The 19325-nt window shown below is 52.3% G+C and overlaps 1 protein-coding gene across 7 annotated transcripts in view; it reads left to right on the top strand.

Annotated features, from left to right (window-relative positions):
• Positions 1–19325, top strand: part of PACC1 (proton activated chloride channel 1) — a 163865-nt gene that overhangs the window by 50822 nt on the left and 93718 nt on the right. For 6 of the 7 annotated variants that reach the window (XM_059145309.1, XM_059145305.1, XM_059145307.1 and 3 more), the window contains one exon: positions 6253–6384. The gene's annotated coding sequence lies outside the window, so the exon portion shown is untranslated. Of the gene's footprint in view, positions 1–80; positions 270–6252; positions 6385–19325 lie in introns of all 7 variants that reach the window. The other variant, XM_059145306.1, reaches the window with a different exon arrangement.

Here is a 19325-nt window from a genome sequence, read left to right as displayed (position 1 = left end):
TGAGGTGCAGGGTCTGTCCTGCTGGGCCTGTGGAGCGAGTTTCTGCGTCTCTCACTGTAATGTGGGTGTTGTCATTGCAGCTCCGCAGGACACCTGTGACCTAGACTGGGTGGTCCTTGCCCCTCTCCAGTCTTCGGCGGGAAACACTTTATAAGCAGATTAGTTCTCCACCCTGCTGCCCGGAGCCAGATCTCTTGCCATGCCAAATTGTTGGAATGGTTCAGTGACAAGTGTGTTATTAAGAAGAAATTTATGACGCCTTATTCAGAGTGAGTCACCGAATCCCTGTGGTGAGAGGCGTGGGGAAGGGGCCCTCCGCTGAGACAAGCTAACTTGGGGACCTGGGCCCCAGCAGCCCTGGGCCTGGCTACGTCCCCAGACCCCCACTAGAGGGTCAGCACAGACTGGGGACGAGGGTGGATGGGGCATGGGGTGGGGAGACAGCCTTCCACCTTAGGGAAAGATGGTGCCCTGTGCCCTGTGGTGGGTTTGCATGAACCTCACAGAGGCCATGAGGGGCTCCAAGACTGTGCTCATCGGGACAAGAAGCCACGGCCTCCAGGAAAGTCGGAGGGAAGTCTCAGGGGACAAGAGCCAGGAGCCAGCCTGGGGAGGGGTTTCTGGGGCCATGGAGACGGGGATCAGGGCAGTAGAAGGACTGACACTCAACCTGGGTGAGTGGCGGGAAAATGATCACCGAGCCTCCGGCAGATCCGCTAAAGGAATTGGGGGGGAATTGCTTTAAAAAGAAACTAAGAAACAGGAAAGAGGTGTGGGGGTGACGTATTCTCATATTATCTAAGCAACAGAATTTAGGTGACTATTTTGAAATCTGGAGTTAAGAGCAGGAAAAACAAGCTGCCGCTGAGTTGTAAGTGGTGGTCTCTGGGGAGCAGAGAAGGTCGGGCTGGCTTCTGCTGTGTCTTTCAGCCCTGTTGGATTTTCCACAATGGACTTTGGTCACGTGAATAAGACCAACATTAGTTTTTATGTGGAAATCAAGAGCGTGGGCTCGAGAGTTTGATCACCATGTTTAAATCTCTCTGGACCCTCGCTGGTGGCAGGCCCGGGTCAAGCCCCAGCCTCAGTTTCCCCATCTCCCTTGCAGAACTGAGGTGAGGACCCGACATCATTTCTGTACGAGGCCCAGCACAGAGTACGTGCTCAGTAAATGATAGCCTTTGTGGATTTTAAGATTCCTGAGAAATTCCATGGTAGAGAGTGAAAGCAAAATCCACTCCCCAGGGTTTGGGAGGAGTCGAGAAAGCCTGGAGAAATGTCACCCTCGTGTATTCCAGGAAGCTGTCCAGCTGCTGCTAAGCTTGCAGACCTCCGGCAGGCCCCCACCCCATCTGCTCAGTATCTCAGTTACTAGCCGCGCACGGTTGGCTTCCAGAGCAGGTTGGAAGGAGCTTCGGGGGTGCCGGGAGCAGCTTTTTCACATAAAGGCCTGATTCATTCCCAGGGGACTTCTGGTGGGCGGGTTTCCTTCTGACCCAATTGTCCCACACAGAAAGTTGCCACCGCGGAAGATGGGGCATTCCTCGCGGAGCTGGGAGAAGGCGGGAGCATGCTAGCCTCAAGCAGGGGGTCCTGCCCCCCCATCTGCCTGGGTCCTGAGCTAGAGCTGCCCACAGGGCCCTGGTGTCCCACCCACCCACGGGGGCCTCAGAGGAGGGCGTGAGGCTGAGGACGCTGACCCCCTGGCCTCACTATACACACGTACTCATTTAAACAAATATATTGAATGAGGAAAAGGCTGGAGAGAGAGACCCTAAAACGTTAACCACACTCCCGAGTGGTGGGATTTGAAATGCTTTTCACTTCTTCTTGCTTCTCTGTATATTTCAATTTTTGTACAGTAATCATACATTCTCTTTGTTCTCAATTAATAACAATCAGAAAGAGCAAGGTGGCGAGTCCGTGAAAGGGGAGTGGGTGCGGTAGGAGACCTTAAGCTTGAGAGGTTCAGTAACAGCTGGGAACATGCGGGTCCTCTGGCTGCCAGGATTTCTAGAATTCTGAGAGCCGGCTTGGGGCGGGGCGCAGGAGGGTTGTTGAGGCAGGATGAGAATAACGGGCTCGTGTTTCCCCACCACCTAGCACCTGCTAGGTGCTGCTCTCTCACTCAGTCCTTACCGTGACCTTGTGACATAGGCTCAGTCGTCATCTGCACCGGACAGATGGGGGATGGGAGCTGGAGAGGCAAGCACTTGCCCGAGGGGCCAGCTGGCGCTTGAGCCCCAGCATCCAGCTGTGGGCGCTGGGCCGGCAACCTCCACAGTGCAGCAGCCGAAGGAACATGAGCCAGAGAGCGCGACGGAAATGCTTATGTGCCAGAGAGTCCCATTCTCTTCCTGAAAAAAAGCTCCTCTTTATTTCCCCGAGGTCTTCCCAGTGGGAGAGCAATTTCGCAGCCATGAACTTAGAAATCCACCACTTTCAGGGGTGCTTGGGTCACTCAGTCAGTTAAGCATCTGACTCTTGATATCAGCTCATGATCTCAGGATCGAGAGGTTGAGCCCCCTGTCGGGCTCCGCGCTCAGTGTGGAACCTGCTTAAGAGTCTCTCTCCCTCTCTCTGGGCTCCTTCCCTGCTGGTGTGTCTCTCTCACACTTAAAAAAGAAGAAAAGAGGGAAGGAAGGAAGGAAGGAAGGGGAAAGTGGGAGGAAGGAAGGAGAAGAAAAAAGAAGGAAAAGAAATCCACCGCTTTCCGCTTGCAGCTGAGGCTCCGCTGGTATCTACCGAGCATTCCCTCCGGCAGACAACGTTTCAGATGTCCTCGGTCATCTGTTGATTTCCCTTCTCACTGTGTCTGTCAGTGTCTCCCTCCACGTTATACCGAGAGTTCCCGGAGACCAGGGATCTCATTCACTTGGCTGGTGGACTCGGTACCATCAGCGTCTCACCCTGTGTCCCCAGATCGCTGACTGTTGTGTACCGACGATGTGGCCCTGTTCAGTCAGTGAGGACATGGAGACTCAGAGAAGTTAAGGAAAGCACTCGAGATCCCGCAGCGGATGAATATTGGAGCTAGGTTTTGAAATCGGATTCTGACTCCAGGAACTGTGGCTCACACTCACCCCCTTGGAGAGTCCTGTCTCAAGGCAGAGTGTGTCACAAGAGACACACCTGTGGCCATCTGGGAACTGCAGCGGCCGACCATCTTAGTGGGCTGCGGTCTAGGGACAGGGGAGGATGCAGCTGGGCCTCAGGAGGACTGAGGAGGCGTTGAAGCCAAGAAACAGAGTCACTGACAGGAGAGAGCACGGAGTGGTGGTCATGGGACCCCAAGCAGGTTAATGACCCTGAGCCTCAAGTGGAGGCAGTAACTCAAGGAGTCGTGACAAAGATTAAATGAATACGTACACAATACTTAATACAGCAGCTAGTCCATGACAGGGGTGTGTGAGTGTGGGGGGGTGTGGGTGTGCGTGTGCGTGTGGTGGGGTGGGAGAAACGGCACCAAACTGGATAAATATCTTTGCGTGAGGACCCAACCACTTCCGCGTTCTGTGTCACATGGAGAGTATGTGCAAATCCCCAGCGAGGGGTCCTGTAGCCACCCTGGTTGCGTAAAAACTTACCCCCAAATGTAATGACTTGAAACAACCACTGTCTTTTTGCTTACGGTGCTGTGGGTTAGTTATTGAGGCTGCGAACGGTGGGGGGGTCCTGCTGGTCTCACTAATGGGGCTGCAGCCCACGAGGCTGGCAGCGGAGGTGGATTGGTTGAGGGCAGTCACTGTCGACGTTTGGGACTGCTTAGGACTTCATTTTGGGTACGCCACAGGCACTGTGAGAATTTTGCAGCCCTGGGCTTCTACCCACTCAATTCCAGCAGCACCCCCACGCCGCCAACACCATATACAATTAGGACAACTAAGAAGATCTCCAGACATAGGCCATTGTTTTCTGGGGGATGGAAGTGCCCTCTGGCTGAGGACGACCCAGACTTTCTGACAGTAGGCGTAGCGGGGGATGGAGGGCGGCCCCAGCAGCAAGAGAGCGCATGTCCCCGTGCTCCTGTGCCTTCTCTGGAATCACACTGGCTGATGTTCCATTGGCCAGAGCAGACCTTATGGTCAAGCCCAGAGCCAGGCTGAGCAGGGGCTGCACCCGGGCGTGGGAGCGGAGGCACACTGGTCTGGAGCGATCACGGTAACGGTGACTGCAGGCACTTGTCCACTGTGACAATGATGAGTGTTGCCTGTGTGCACACGGCACGGGGGTGGGGTGTGACCTTGGGCAGGTCTCTTTCTCTCCGTGACCTCATCTGCACAACGAGGGAGGGGCTTTTTCCTGGGTGGTCCCTCGCCTCAGTTTCTCAGATGTGCTGAGAGTGAGTTGATTTCAGAGAGGCAGTGCTGTAGAAGCAGGGGGGCCTGGGGCCCTGCTGTGAGGGGAACTCTCCTTGGTCCTAGAGCACCCCAAACTGGCCCTTCCACATGGCTTTCCCCAGGCTAGAAAGCCTTGGATTTTAAAATACAAACAGGACAAAGTGGTTTACAATCCTGCAACATCTTGTGGTTCTCAGAAAACATCTCCATGCTCCTCTAGGTGAGATAATGTTCAGATTTTCAGTGTCTTGCCATAATAAAGTCTTAGTTAACTGTGCAGGGCTGGTGACCCTTTCTGGAGGGAAAGGAACTCTGTCATACAGGAGCCCAGGCCGAGGAGGTGCTTCCCCCTTGACACGGAGCTTCCATGTTACCCTTGGCGATGACATCCTACTGGCAGAGGAAAGGAAAGGCAGAGAATCACATGGGAAGCAATCACGAGCCAGACCAGAAGTGGCCACTTCCCTCTGCCCACTGGCCAGAGACCAGAGCTCAGTGGCCATGCAGAGGGGCAAGAGCTGGAAGTAGCTGTGAGCCCAGGAAGAAAGGCAAACAGACTTCGTGAACTCAGAGTAGTTTCTGCCACAAAAATACACTCCTTATGTCTCCACAAGGTCCCTGATAGGAAGGGATGTTCCGGTGCGTTCACCGCTGGGGCTCTGTGTGCAGGGACAGAGGGACACGGGCTTACCTTTGAGCCCAGCCTGGTGCTTATTATTAGCACGGTGAGTTTGAGCAAGTGGCTTCAAGCCGTTTCCCCATCCATAAAATGAAGATGATAGTAGTATCCAAAAGACACATAGTAAAAATTGTGTGAGCCAAAAATTCAGGTAAAATGCCCTTTGGAAACTGCAAAGTACCATACAGTGCCCCTGCTCCCACTGCTGCCTGTCTGGGGAGGGCACCCCCGTCCACACCCCCAGGCCTCCTGCAGCCTGCAGGGAGTGTCTGCCTGGACAGTCCCTATCTTCCACAGTCCGGATCCAACTCAGGTTCCACATTTTCCTTGATGGGTCTAGCGAGACAGAAGACTCGCTGTCTCCCGTGCCTGGTCCTTGTGTCCCCTTCTTCAGAATTTGTCTCTTTGAGTTCATGTGCCTTTGAGTTTGTTCTTCCTAAATGCCTCTTGGGTTTCCTTGTGCATCATCTCTCCCTGTGTTGCACAGCGGAGTGTGACCCCAACTCTTTGATCCAGGAACCTCCGCCCCTTCTGAGTTCTTGTCTTTCCCACTTGGAAACGCTGTCCTGCTCCTATGCCATGCTGCAAGTTGAGTTGCAGCACATGGGCCTGGGTGCTTGGGGCGGCACGCAGGACAAGACTCAGCCAGACATGGTCCTGGCTCTTGGGGGGCTTTCTGACTGCCTAGGGGGACAGCCACCAATACAAACAAGTACCCAGCCACAGAGAAGTGCCTGGAAACTGAGTGCTAAGGAGAGGAAACAGGCCTGGATTCTGCGGAGAGGCTTCCCAGCAGAGGTCAAGTGAACCAGACATGGCCTTGAAAGTTGCCAGGAATACCAGTGGGTGGAGAGGGAGAGGGAGGGCCCCCCGCAGGGAGGCAGGTGGTCTAAGGCAGCATGCGATTCAGGGGTGCGGTTCATAGTCCTTCAGGATGGCATTTCTGCTGGCGCATTTTTGCCTCCCCAGCCATTCTCAGCCACAGAACAGTTTCTGCTAGCCCGTGGTGAGTGTCCATGTTGCCCGTGGTGAGTGTCACAGGGCCACTGAGCGTCGGGGGCACCAGGCTGGGGGTGCTGGGAAAAGCGTACCCACCCCTGGGTTCGTAAAATGTCCATGGTGTGTACTCAGAATATCTATTAAATGAGTGATGGCAGCCTCTGAAAGGCGTCTGGGCCTGGTCTCAACTGTCGGAGCCCGTGTGATCTGACGCAAGGCACTTCTCCCCTCCAGGCCTCAATGTCCCCTCTTGTCAAGTGGGTTGATCACAAAGGCCCAAGGGACACCGTTGGCAAGAAGACGAAGCCCATGAGCTACAGCGTCGGGACGCCGGGTCCAGATCTCCAACTGCCCGAGGGGCTTCTGGTAAGTAAATTAATCTCTCTAAGCCTCTGGGTTCTCCTGCTCAGAAGGGAACAACAATACTGCAGCACCTAATCAGAAGAGCAGAGGTGGCATCCCAAGAACTCTGCAGCACAAAACTTGGAGAGTCATTACAGTGAGGCTAATGAGAAGTCGCAGAGATTGGAGCTTCTCATGGCCCGTGTGAATCCAGCTGTGACAAGGTGTTACAGCAGGGTTCCTGTGGATTCAGTGTGTTTACACACACGCATGTGCGCGCGCGCACACACGTATATTCTCTCTCTGTGTAGATATGTGAACACGTGTAAGATGCTAGCACGGCGCATGTGCAATGGGGGTAACTAACTGGTGGCAGGAAACCAAGAGCTTCCTGGCCGGGCTGAAGCGTGGGCTCGCCGAGGACCACTCCGTGCGTGGGCTGACGGGACATGTCAGCGAGGGACTCTGGCAGGGCTGAGCCCACGCTGTCCCAGGCCTGGAATCCCGCCAGCCCGACTCCACTCTGCTTCTGGGCCACTTTGCTCAGTCCACAGTTGGATCTAGAAATCCCAAGGGGGAAAAAAAAAACCCTGACCTGGGCATCACCTGTGAGTGAGCCAAGAAAGAACTGTTTTTCATGTTCCCAAGAGAACAGCAGGAAGACATGTCAGAGACCACCCTCCTCATTTTCTATAAAAATGCTCGAAATCATGTGCATGATCATTTCTCATGGGAGAAAAGTTAAGCTTTTCTTTTTTTAGGAAAGCAGTGTCTGAATAAAACCAGCTCCTGGGGCACCTGGGTGGCTCAGTTGGTTAAGCATCTGCCTCCGGCTCAGGTCATGATCTTAGGGTCCTGGGATCCAGTCCCCACACTGGGCTTCATACTCAGGGGGAGTCTGCTTCTCTCTCTCCCTTTCTCTCTGCCCCTTGCCCCATTCGTGCAACCCACCCCTCTCTCTCTCTCAAATAAATAAGTAAAATCTTAATAAATAAATAAATAAATAAATAAATAAAAGCCGGCTCCTCCCACTCCAGCCCAGGTGAGAACCCATTGACCCTGGCCCACCCTGCTGCATGGTGGGGCCTGCGGGAGGCTTGCTGGGGCAGGGCCGCCAGCTCTCACCCCTCCCAGTGAGCAGCAGCATGAGGCCATCCACAGATGCTCCTGCACCAGGGAGCTCAGTCAGGTACCGGAGTCCCACATGCATCCCACACAAGACCTAGCAAGGGCTTTCTGCTACCATCTGGGCTCACCTGCATTCCACATCTTAAAAGCAGAGGTATCAGAGTGGGAGGGAAAGCCAGAGAGCCGCCCCCCTGCCCTGCCCTGCCCTTTACAGATAAAGCACTGAAGCCGGGGGAGGGGTTAGCCGTGCTTCCCTGGCTGATTCTTCTCTGTCCTCTTTGTCCTTCCTTCTCACTTCCCAGTCCCAGAGCGCAGCGCGTGGACCTCCCACACTGTCACCCAGGCCTGTGGCTTTGTGTGCCACACATGTGGGGCCCACTCTCAACTCTGCAGCTCCGCAGCCCGGACTCCCTGCAGAGCTTCAGACTCCTACATCCAACTGCCCACTCGGCGCCCCCTCTGGGACGTCTCATGGGCATCACTCTTAGCGTGGGTCCAAACTGAGTTCCTGGCCTTTCCTCCTCCCACACTCGGCTCCATGTGAGCTCTTGGCAGTTCCATCATTGCTCAAGCCAGTACCCTTGGAGTCTCTCTCGGCTTCTGTTTCTAACAGGCTCATTCCCAAGCCATCAGCAGAACCACATACCTGTGACTTTGGGCCACCTCTTCCCACCTCCACCCCCACCAGCCTGCCGTGAACCACCAAGGGCCCTTGTTGGGTTTGCTGTGGTCTCCTTCACGCTCTTTCTACTTCCACCCCTGGGCCCTGCAGTGTTTTGTGAACTCGGCAGCCAGGCTCTCCTGGGAAGATGAAAGTCAGCTGAGTTCCCTCCTCAGCTCAAACCCCATCCATAGGTGGTCCTTGTCACCTCTCCATGGAGGCCCTAGCCCCCCCCCCCCCCCGCTCACCCCACTCCAGCTGCTGTGGCCCCCAGCACACCAGGTACACCCCCACCCAGAGGCCTTGGCATTGGCAGCTTTGCTGGGACACTTGCCCCCACCCCCGGTGTCTGCCTGCCTGCTCCCCTGCCTCCTGGAACTAGCCTCACTCCCCATCCGTACGCAAACACCAGCTTTTCAGGGTCGTCTTCCCTAACCTCTTTCATTCAAATTGCCCCCCTCCCATTTTCTGTCACCCCTTTTTACTTTATTTTTCCCCGTGACACTGCCCACCAAACATACTGTGTACATTATTTATTTTGCTTATAATTTTTCTCCCCTAAATGGAATGTAAGTTCCCTAAGGGTGGAGGTTTTTTATCAGACACACAGTAAGTGCTCAATAAATATTTGTTAAATGCAGGAAAGAACAGCAGTCAGTGGTTCTGGTGTGTCCTTGTCCACCGTTCCCGAGGACCATTGCACTTAGCCGATGACAGGAAGAGCAAGAAAACACCTTAGATCAAGTCCAGTTCCCCCTTCCGCTGAGAGAAGTTGAGGCCTAGGGAGGGAGAGGATATCCCCCCAAATCACAGCACACTGACTTTAGAGCTGGCGCTGGAACTGGGTCCCTCCATCTCCCAAGCAGAGCTCACGCTCTGGTCTCCCTGCCACCCACGGCTGCAGGTCACCCCATCCTGATGGCAATTTCCAACCTCCTGAGCTGAAAATAAGAATAAGGAACTACAGAAAACTGAGAAATGGCACATGGGAGGGGGTATTTTTAGCTTTGTGGGTTTCTAAATACATACATATATAGAAAGGTCTGTAATTCTGGCTATATATAGGTATTAAACCAAGAAGCAAGTTGAGGGGTGGGTCAGCTTCTCCGGGGGTGGCTGCGAGCCTGTTGCGACACGAAGAGTTTTGAACCAGAGTGGCCGATTCCAAGGAAACTGGCCTGCTGAGTCAGCTGGAAGCTGCACTCCTCACGTGAGGGGTTCAGAAAGAGTCTGAGGACTTACAGCCTCCCTGTCCTTCTCCTCAGTCAGCCAGAAGCACCCATGAAATTCCAAGGCCCACCCAACCCAGTAACTGAGTAAGGCTTTTAGAGTCAAAATCCCCCCATTTTAGTCAAAAGCCTCATGGGGATTCTGAAGAGGGTCACTGAGCAGAAACCTTGAGCCCCTGCCCCCAGCTGACAGAGACACTTCCCTGGGCTCTGGTCCCTTTGGCCACCAGGAATTTTCCCAGACCTCAGACCACGCTTAAAATCTGAGGCCTGGGTCAGCATGGGGCACTTCCCTTTAGCAAGACACTGTTCACCACTTGTGATCTCATTTCATACAATTTACCAGGGAAGTACTTTTATAATTATCTGCATTTTACAGTTGGAGAAACTGAGGCACAGTGGGTAAGTAATGTGCCTGGGTCTCAGCGTAAGGGGCAGATCCAAGCAGTCTAGCCACACCATTCCTGGCCTCAACCACCAGGTTATACAGCCCTGGCTGGAGGGCAGGGAGCCTGGGTCAAAGCCCAAACTGTGTGGCCTTCCTTCATTTGAAGTGTTTACTGAGTGTTGACTATGTGTGGCGAATTCCTGGGCTCTGAGATGCGAGCGTGGCTGGGCCCAGGGCCAGATGCCACAAATCTTCGGCGGGACGTTGAGCTAGGTGATGGGTGTGGAGCAAGCACACTGGCTGTCCGAGGAAGGTGCATGCTGGCAGGCCTTGCCAGGCCTTTCCTCCCACCTGGGGCAGCCTGAGGGAGGCATCCTGATTGACGCTGTGGAACCAGGAGCAAGTGTCTGTCTGCAGGGCAGGAAAAGGCCCTAGCACTGGAGTCGGAGCAGATCTTCCCATCACGCAGATTATGTTATAGTGGGGAGACACAGACAGTGACCACGAATAAATGAGATAATTAAGATGGTTATAAGGGAATCTAAACAAAACAGGGTGAGAGGTTGTTATAGGTTGGACTGTGTTCCCCCAAAAAGGTTCATGTCGAGGTCCTGCTGCATGTGGCCTTATTTGGAGAAAGGATCTTTCCTGCGGTAATCGAGTGAAAAGTGAGACCAGGGTGGGCTCCAATCCAGTATGACTGACGTCCAAAGAAAAGGGGGAAATTTGGAGACACATACACAGAGAGAATGCCCTAGAAGATGAAGCTAGAGATCACAGTGATCCACCTACAAGCTGAGGAACAGCCAAGATTGCCACAAACCACCAGAAGCTGGAAGAGAGGCCTAGAACAGATTCTCTCCCTGTGCTCAGAAGGGACCAGCTTCTCCGACATCTTTATCGTGGGCTTCTAGCCTCAGAGACTGTGAGAAAATAAATCTCTGTGGCTTAAGCCACCCGGTCGGTGGTGCTTGGTTACGCAAAACTGAACTGACAGAGGGACGGAGCGTGTGTGGAGAACAGGGTTACTTCAGGTAACGCAGGGGACGAGGCCCATCTGAGGAGGGGACACACGGGCTGAGTCCTGCACATGGACAAGAAGGCTGTCCACGGAGATCTGCGGAAGATCCACACATGGAAATGGACTTCGGCGTTTCTCTAAGGGGAGGGTTGGCAGGGCCAGGAAGCTGGAGCAGGGGGGGTGAGGGCGGAGAGGGTCAAGGTGAGATGAGATGGAAGGCAGGGGTCAAAGGAGGGCCGTGGGACCTGGGACATGCTGGGCATGTGGGTTTCACGTGAACTGCAGTGGGAAGCCAGTGCAGGGAGTGATGTGCGACCCGCCTTTCCCCTTCAAACGCTCCCTTGGCTGCTTCGTGGAAAAGGCACTAGGGGTTTGGGTAGGTGGAGATCAGTTAGCAAGTGAGGCTCACGTTCCACGGAGAAGTGCGAGGGAGGGATGGTCTGGGTGGTGGTAACTCTGGAGAAACCCAGCAGGACTTAGCAGTCCTGGGATGGGAGGAAATCGAGGCACCGAGGAGGACCCCCGGGATTTGGGTCCAAGCAACTGAAATAGCAGCAGCGCTTAATTGTTACAGTGGGAGAAGGAAGGGGGGCCGAGGAGGGGGCTCCTTGAGGGGGAAGACCGACAGCCAGCTTCCATCCAAATAAGATTTGTAAGATGAGGACAAAAGGAAAATTAGAGACACTATAACGCTAAGTCATAGTGCCTCTAATTAGAGACATTGTCGCCGTGCTAGGACTCCTAGCTGGAGGGAGACAGACATGTAAGCAAATACTAGAAATACCACATACCAAGTAGCTGGCTGCCCACAGCTGAGGAAATTACTCTGAGGAAGTTGGAGAAAAGAGGAAAGGTTTGTGTTTTGTTTTTTTTTCCAAAATAACTTGACTTACATAAATGTTGTAAAAATAGTACAAAGAATTCCCGAAGATCTTTCATCTAGCTTCCCCAAATGTTGACATCCTACAGATTTACAGCGCTGTCCTCAAAACGGGAATCAGCATGAGCTCCAAACCTCATTCAGATTTTACCAGTTGCCTCACTAATGTCCTTTGTGGGTCCAGGAGCCAATTCAGGCCCATTCACGGCACGTGGCTGCCGTCTGTCCTTAGGCTCCTCCAGCCTGGGACAGCGGAACTAGCGATGCTGTCGGACGTCCCTCAGTTTGGGTTTGACTGGTGTCTCCTCAGTTTGGGTTTGACTGGTGTTTCCTCAGGTTGTGTGTTTCGGCAACAACGCTACAGAAGTGGGTGCCCAGGTGGCTCAGTCAGTTAAGCGTCAGCCTTTGGCTCGGGTCATGATCTTGGGGTCCTGAACTTGAGCCCCACATCGGGCTCCTTGCTCAGTGGGGAGCCTGCTTCTCCCTCTCTCTTTGCCCCTCCGCCTGCTCATGCACATGTGCTCTTACTCGGTCTTTCAAGTAAATAAATAAAATCTTAACAAAAACAAACCAGAAGGAGCACCACAGAAGCAGTGCGGTGCCCTTCCCAGCACGTCGCGTTGGGTGGTGCCTGAGGCCGGTATGTCGTATGACCCCTTACTCTGGCTCTGATGCCCTGGGTAGGGCAGTGTCTTTTAGGTTTTCCACCATCAGGATACCATTTTCATCTTTGCATTTAACAAGCATCTTGTGGGGAAATACTCTGAGATACGTAAACATCCTGCTTCTCATTACATTTTCACCCATGAATGTTTGTTTCCACTGATGATTCCTGCCTAAAACAAACATTACTGTGGGTGTTTGCCAAATGGTAGCTTTCTAACATCTGTTCATTGGAAATTTGCTTTAAAAAAGAGCTTCCCTTCTCCCTTTTATTTATTCAGATACTGTCTAGGGACCTGTCTAGTGACTCAGTGGGTTAGGCATCTGCCTTTAGCTCAGGTCATGGTCTTGGGGTCCTGGGCTCCCTACTCAGTGGGGAGTCTGCCTCTCTTTCTTTCTCTGCTTTCCCTGACCCCACCACCCACTGCTCATGCTCTCTCACGAGAGAACACAATCTCTCTCTCTCTCTCTCAAATAAATAAATACATAAAATCTTTTTAGAAATACTTGTCTATATAGGGATGGACCCATTATTTCTTATTTTGCCTTTAATTTATGTTATAGTCTATTTTGATTACTTATTTTGCTACTGAAATTGCCTCAATTTTGGCCACCTTGAGCCCCATCAGATTGACTCCTGTGTTCAAAAGGCAAGTTTTGAGTTGGGTCCTAAACGAGGCATAGGGGCTGGTCCAAGGAGGGAGAACAGAAGCTTCCAGCCTTGAGATGACCCTGAGGGAAACCATGGACCATCTACACCCTGTGCTCTCTGAGGATGCTGACCAGCCTCTGGGCTCACTATTCCTGACCACGAGGGCCAGGACGATGCCGCCGTGTGCCTGCTCAGGGGGAGACACCTCCACTGACCATCTCCTCCCCACCAGCCCCCTAGGAACGTCCAAGGGACCAGCCCTCTGGGGATGCAAGTACCACAGCTCTTTCCAGCACTGGGCCGTTAGTGCATCTGCCTGGATTTGCTCAAGAGGGGCCCTCTGCCCAGCCCACCGACCCCTCTAGCCGCTTCCTGCCCGCCACGGCCCTGCCAGACTGGTCGTCACTCAGGGCTGTGGTGTCCCCACAGCTTGGCCAGTGACTGAAGGCTGTTCTCCTGACTTCCCTGCCTGAAGGGCTGGTCTCATGGGAAGGCGGTGTGGCTTTCAGAGTTATGGAGTGACAGAACTACATGTCCTAAAGGCCATCTAGGTGAGACTATTGTTTTGACTGGTTTGTAGTCATTTTTTCATCTAGGGCCTCTGTGATGTCTTAAGGGAATACCTAGTAGTTTACGTAGTGGGCAAATGGGGCAGGAAAGTGGCAGGTGGATAACTATGAGTCTGGTCCAGGGGCCTGCCTACAGGGATGGAGCTGGGCCCCAAAGGCAGAATGCCTTATCTGATGTCCCAGGGATGGCGGGGAAGAGTAGGACCCACTGTTAGGACTCCTCGTGTCCTTCACCTTCCCGGTCTGATCTCCTCCTTGTTTCTCAGCTATTGATGAGGCCACGGTCTGGGCACACTTGCCTATTTCCCTTGTGCCTCAACAGGAAGAGAGGCAGAGGCCAGTCTTCTGGCCCCTTTCCGGGGCAGAGCCTCTGGGCACAGGAGCAACATGGATCCCTCGCCCACACGGAAGGAGAGCTGTCCTGGGTCGTTCAGCATGAGCAAGGCTGTTGTCGGGTCCAGGCTCACCTTGCGACCTCTCCTGGCTGGAGGCCTGTGACCTCCCCTAAACCCAGCACTGAAGGGCTAGAGTCTGGCCACCTTTTCTGCCTTCATTTATTTGTCCTTCAGGACAAGATTAGAAACAGGATCTACGGGCGCCTGGGTGGCTCAGTGGGTTAAGCCGCTGCCTTCGGCTCAGGTCATGATCTCAGGGTCCTGGGATCGAGTCCTGCATCGGGCTCTCTGCTCCGCAGGGAGCCTGCTTCCCTCTCTCTCTCTCTGTCTGCCTCTCCATCTACTTGTGATTTCTCTGTCAAATAAATAAATAAAATCTTTAAAAAAATTTAAAAAAAAAAAAATAAAAAAAAATAAAAAAGAAACAGGATCTACTCTTTTTCAAATTTCAAATTAAGCTTCAAGATAGGTTAAATATCCACATGATTAAAATTCAAGAAGTACAAAATTTCCACTGTAGGAAGTCTCCTTTCCAACTCTGTCCTTTGGACACCCCTACCCCTGGGGCAATTGCTGTGGTTTCGTCTTATGCCGCTTTCCAGAAGGAGTCTATGTCATACCAGCAAACTTCTGCTGTGCAGGACCAGATAGTGAATGTTTTTGGCTTTGCAGGGCCAGAGTCCTCTTTCGCATAACTCAACTGCTGTTGTGGTGGGAAAGCAGGTGATATGTACTGGTGATATGTACATGAATACATCTGTCTGTGTCCCACGGAAAGTTGACTTATGGACACCAAAATCTGGATTTCGTGTGATTTTCACATATCACAAGATATTATTCTCGTGCAGTCAGTTAAGCATCTAGTTCTTGATTTTGGCTCAGGTCCTGATCTCAGGGCTGTGAGATCAGTCCCCACCTTGGGCTCTGCAATCAGCGTGGAGCCTGCTTCAGGTTCTCTCTCCTTCTGACATCTGCCCCTCCCCACCTCCACCCATGCCTGCATTCTCTTTCTCTAAAACAAAACAAAGCAAAACTCTGAACAGCCTTCCTTCCCCCAGGCTCCTCCGCCTCCTTTGACATCCCTTTAAAACCTTCATCTTGTTCCCTCAGTAATAGTTAATACGTCATGCACGGAGAGCTTCACAAGCACTGGCCCTGGCTTGTCTCTGCAGAGAGGCTCTGACCCCACCTGTCTGTCTCCTTGGCCCTGCTCCAGGCCAGCTTTTTCCAAGTATTTCTTAGACTCCAGCCTCCTAATGGGTCCCCGACCTTCACTGTCCCTCCACCGGTCCTTCCTCCCCCAGAGGGATTCATCAAAGTCACAAATGTAATTCTGAAGGCCCCGTGTATAGTTCACAGATCTGTGCAGGGAAAACCACACTCCTTAAGGTGGTGTTTAAGACCCCCGCCCACCACAGTCCGACCCCTTCCCACTAGAGCTTAATCACTACGAGTAGACGCTGGTGCCAAACTGGGCTGTCCTCAGAGGTTTGACATTGGGCAAATGTCTCACCTTTCCTTGGTGAGAGCTTAGTTTCCTGGCCTGTAAAATGGGCAGAACAGCAGCCCTCACCTTCTCGGGCTATTGTGAGTTAATTCCCATTAAGTACTTAGAAGGTGGCTGGTGCCTCACACCCACCCCGAGCAGGCTGGCCGCCGTTATTTTTATTTTCAAACTCAATCATCGCTTTACTTTCCCCGTTCACTGTCTACGGCTCCCACCACCATAGCCTCGCTAGGCTGTGGCCATTTTGGAGTCACTCCATGCTGGTGACCTTGCTGTGACCTGTTCCCTCTGTTTCTTCAGGCTGAACGGGCCTTCCCCACCTTGCCCACCTTCGAAACGCCACTGGTTTTCCGAAGCCCCCCTCAGAGGCAGCTCCCCTTCGAGGCCCCAGACCCCACCTCCTTTGTATCTCCCCCTCCTCTCTACTTCCACGATTGCCTTTGCACATCTACTCTCCGGAGAATTGTATATGCTTAGGCATCCCCCGGTGAGATTGTTGACTCCCTCCTTGAGGGCAAGCCCTGGGTCTTTCTCATCCCTGAGCTCCCCCAGCACTTAGCCCAGACACCTGCATGGGGGGGGTGTACAGTGAATGCCTTTAGATGTACCTGCGAGCTTGAGCTCTGGGGATGCCGGATGTGGACATGTGAAGAAATAAGTACATTGCCCGCCGTGGGACTCAGTACCTCTATAGGGTCTACAACCCGTGTGCTTATAAACGAAATGGACTAAGTTTTCCCAAACCTCGGAGGTGGGCTGGAGGTCCACTAGCCTCTGCTGGTCCATTCCCCCATCACACTGCCTATGAGGTCACAAATCCCGCAGGACTGCCAAGAGTGTGACTTTCACTCATCAGCCTTGCGTGCCTCCCTTAAGAACCAGGCGATGGAGGGCTCGAGAGCACCATCAGCTGTGGGGTGCAAAGACCCCTTGGGAATCTGAAAATTTCTGTTCCTCACACTTGGGGTCCCTAAAAGCCTAGATTGTTAGGCTGCTTTGCTTATGACCCAAATCTCCCCGAATGCTATGGTGACCGTATGCGACTGGCACTCAGGGAAGAGGGCAAGCCCTCCGAGCCCACATATCCATAGGGACTACACTGGCTACATGTAATAGGAATCTCAGAGAGCTGGGTTTTTCTTCCCTCATGTGACGTAAGCCCTGAAGTCTTACGTGAGGTCCCTGAAGTGGCCCACGCCTTCAGTGTCCCAGGCTCCTTCTACTTTCTTTCTCTGCCATACTTGGGCTGTGACTTCCATCTTCAGTGCTGCTGTGTGGTCATGTGACAAAGCCCCTGTGACTTCAAATATTGCATTTACATTCCAGACAAGGGGAGTCAGAGCGCCATTGAGTTCACCTATTTTAAAGGGCTTTCTCAGAATCCCCTCCCGGTGACAGTCATTTACACCTCATTGGGCTTACCTGTGACCTGTGCATACCCTAACTGCAAAGGAGTCTGGGAAATGTAGTTTCTTAGCTGGGTACATTGCTGCCCGTAAATAAACCGGGATACTGTTAGTGAAGAAAAGCGGGGAGTAGGTTTGGAGTGGGTAGTTCGCTGTCTCTACCCCAGCTGGGATAATCAAGGAAGACTTCACAGAAGAAACGAACCACAGTGGAATCAGATAACTCACCATGTGCCCGGTACTTTGCTAAGTACAGGGGGGTAAATACAGGTGTCACCCTCACACTTGAAAGAGCAGTTCCAGTGCCCATTTTAAAGATAAGGCTAACAAAACCTAAGGCTCAGTAACTCACTCAGGGTCACACAGCTAGCAAATGGCATCTAGGTTCAAACTCCAGAATCCACCCCAAGCCCTTCTCCCCTCTGGGCTCCCTTTCCGGGTCTCAGGGTGCCTCTGAGAGAAGGAAAGGAAGTTTGTGGTAAACGGCCAGACAGTGTGTATCCAGACCAGGACCCTGACTGCGTTCAGAAGGAGTAGGGAATAGAGATTCCCAGCTTGCTCCAAGTGACAATTTTTGAACATAAAGATATCTTATTTACTTATGGCTAATTCCCAGAAGAATGTCACCTGTTTTACACTTTAAAAAAGCATTAGCATAAAGTAAAAGTTAAAAAATCACATGGAGGGGCGCCTGGGTGGCTCAGTGGGTTAAGCCGCTGCCTTCGGCTCAGGTCATGATCTCAGGGTCCTGGGATCGAGTCCCACATCGGGCTCTCTGCTCAGCGGGGGGCCTGCTTCCCTTCCTCTCTCTCTGTGATCTCTTCCCTTCCTCTCTCCTACTGTGATCTCTCTCTGTCAAATAAATAAATAAAATCTTAAAAAAAAAAAAAAAATCACATGGAAAACTGGGATGAGAGCATCTTTTGTGGGCGGCCCCAGAGACCAGGCAAAGGACAAGGTGGGAGGTCGGCTCCGGGCTGGGACGACCAGCAGGGCAGGGGAGCAGTGGGCCCTGTGCACACGACCAGGTCCTTCCTGTCCTGGACAGCAGCCAGCAGACTCTGCCGCCTGTCAGGAGCTGGGCAGTGGCTGGGCGTGTGAGGAGCAAAACCAGGCAGTTCAGTGTCCTGGGAACATTCCTGCCTGGGGCGAAGTGACCAGTAGTGAAGTTCTGGGTACCCTCTGCTTGGGGCCACGTTCCGGCCCTCCAAGTCTTCTGCGTGGCTCACGTGGTAAGGAACTTGACTCCCCACTCCTAAAGGGGTATCCAGAAACCAGGGAAATCCTAGGGCCTCAGGTTTCACCTGCCGTTTGGAAGCTCAGGGGTTAGAGCGCACCTGGGCGGCAGCGCAGAGGCTATGGCTGAGCGCCCCCTTTAGGCAGGACCTGGAACTGCAGTTACCTGCTAATTCCATGACCGGAGTTCTTCCTGCTGTTGTCTGGTAGATGATGGTGCCCTTAACCAAAATCTGGAATATAAGAGGAGAGACAGGTTGGTGGGAATGTCAGGAGAGATGGGAGATGGTTATTGTCTTTTCAAAGAGAAGATGGAGCTTGTCCCTGATCTCAGACAGTTAATGCATAAAATGGCTAAAAAATGGCAAACAGAGCAAACCAACACTACATGGGTTTATCAGTAAACAGGAGCCTTGTAAGACCCCATAACGTGCTCCGCATGATTCTGAGATCTGTGACAAATATATGAAAAGTAGAGTGCAAACGCAGCTAATCCAGCCGTTGGGAAATTGTGGCTTTTCTGAACACCTGAAAATGGACCAGCCCCATACTTTAAAAAAAAAAAAAGTTAAATATTTTGGATGAAAATATTTTTAGAACACATCCCTGCTCATCCCTGGCTTCTTCTTTAAAAAGATTTGTTTGTTTATTTATTTATGTGACAGGACAGTTTCTGTTTGTGTTTTGGTTCTCCTTCAGAGGGAGAAGCAGACGCCCTCTGATCCCAGGACCCTGGGATCATGACCTGAGCCAAAGAGAGACACCCAACCGGCTGAGCCACCCAGGTGCCCCTCATCCCTGGCTTCTTAGAAGCTACTGAACATGGTTTCATTGTGAACATCATCTACTCTGCTATCTGTCCTAGGATAGGATGGCCCTGGAGGCTGTGGGGTGGAGGCAGCTGTTGGCTCCCACACTATATGGTCCCCAGTTACTATTTTATTTATTCATCTGCTCTTATACTCTTTCTAGGTATTTCCCCATTGTTAGGCCTTCAAGTGTTCATTTTCCCCTCTTCTTTTTAAGCCTCCTTTCACTTTATTGCCTCTAATCTGTTCCAAGTTTAGAGACCAGACATAAATGTTCATTTTTTATAGCCCATCTTGGTCCAAAATGGAATTAAGGGGACTGTTAAAGTGTATCGGGTACCTACTGTGTACAGTGCATTTTTTTTATTTAGTAAAATTAAAGTTTTTATTTTATTTTATTATGCTATGTTAGTCCCCATAC

Source organism: Mustela lutreola, chromosome 14 (assembly GCF_030435805.1).
Source record: "Mustela lutreola isolate mMusLut2 chromosome 14, mMusLut2.pri, whole genome shotgun sequence".
In the NCBI taxonomy this organism is placed as follows: domain Eukaryota; kingdom Metazoa; phylum Chordata; class Mammalia; order Carnivora; family Mustelidae; genus Mustela; species Mustela lutreola.
Note: the sequence above shows the minus strand (reverse complement) of the source record. Positions and strands in the feature narration are given on the sequence as shown.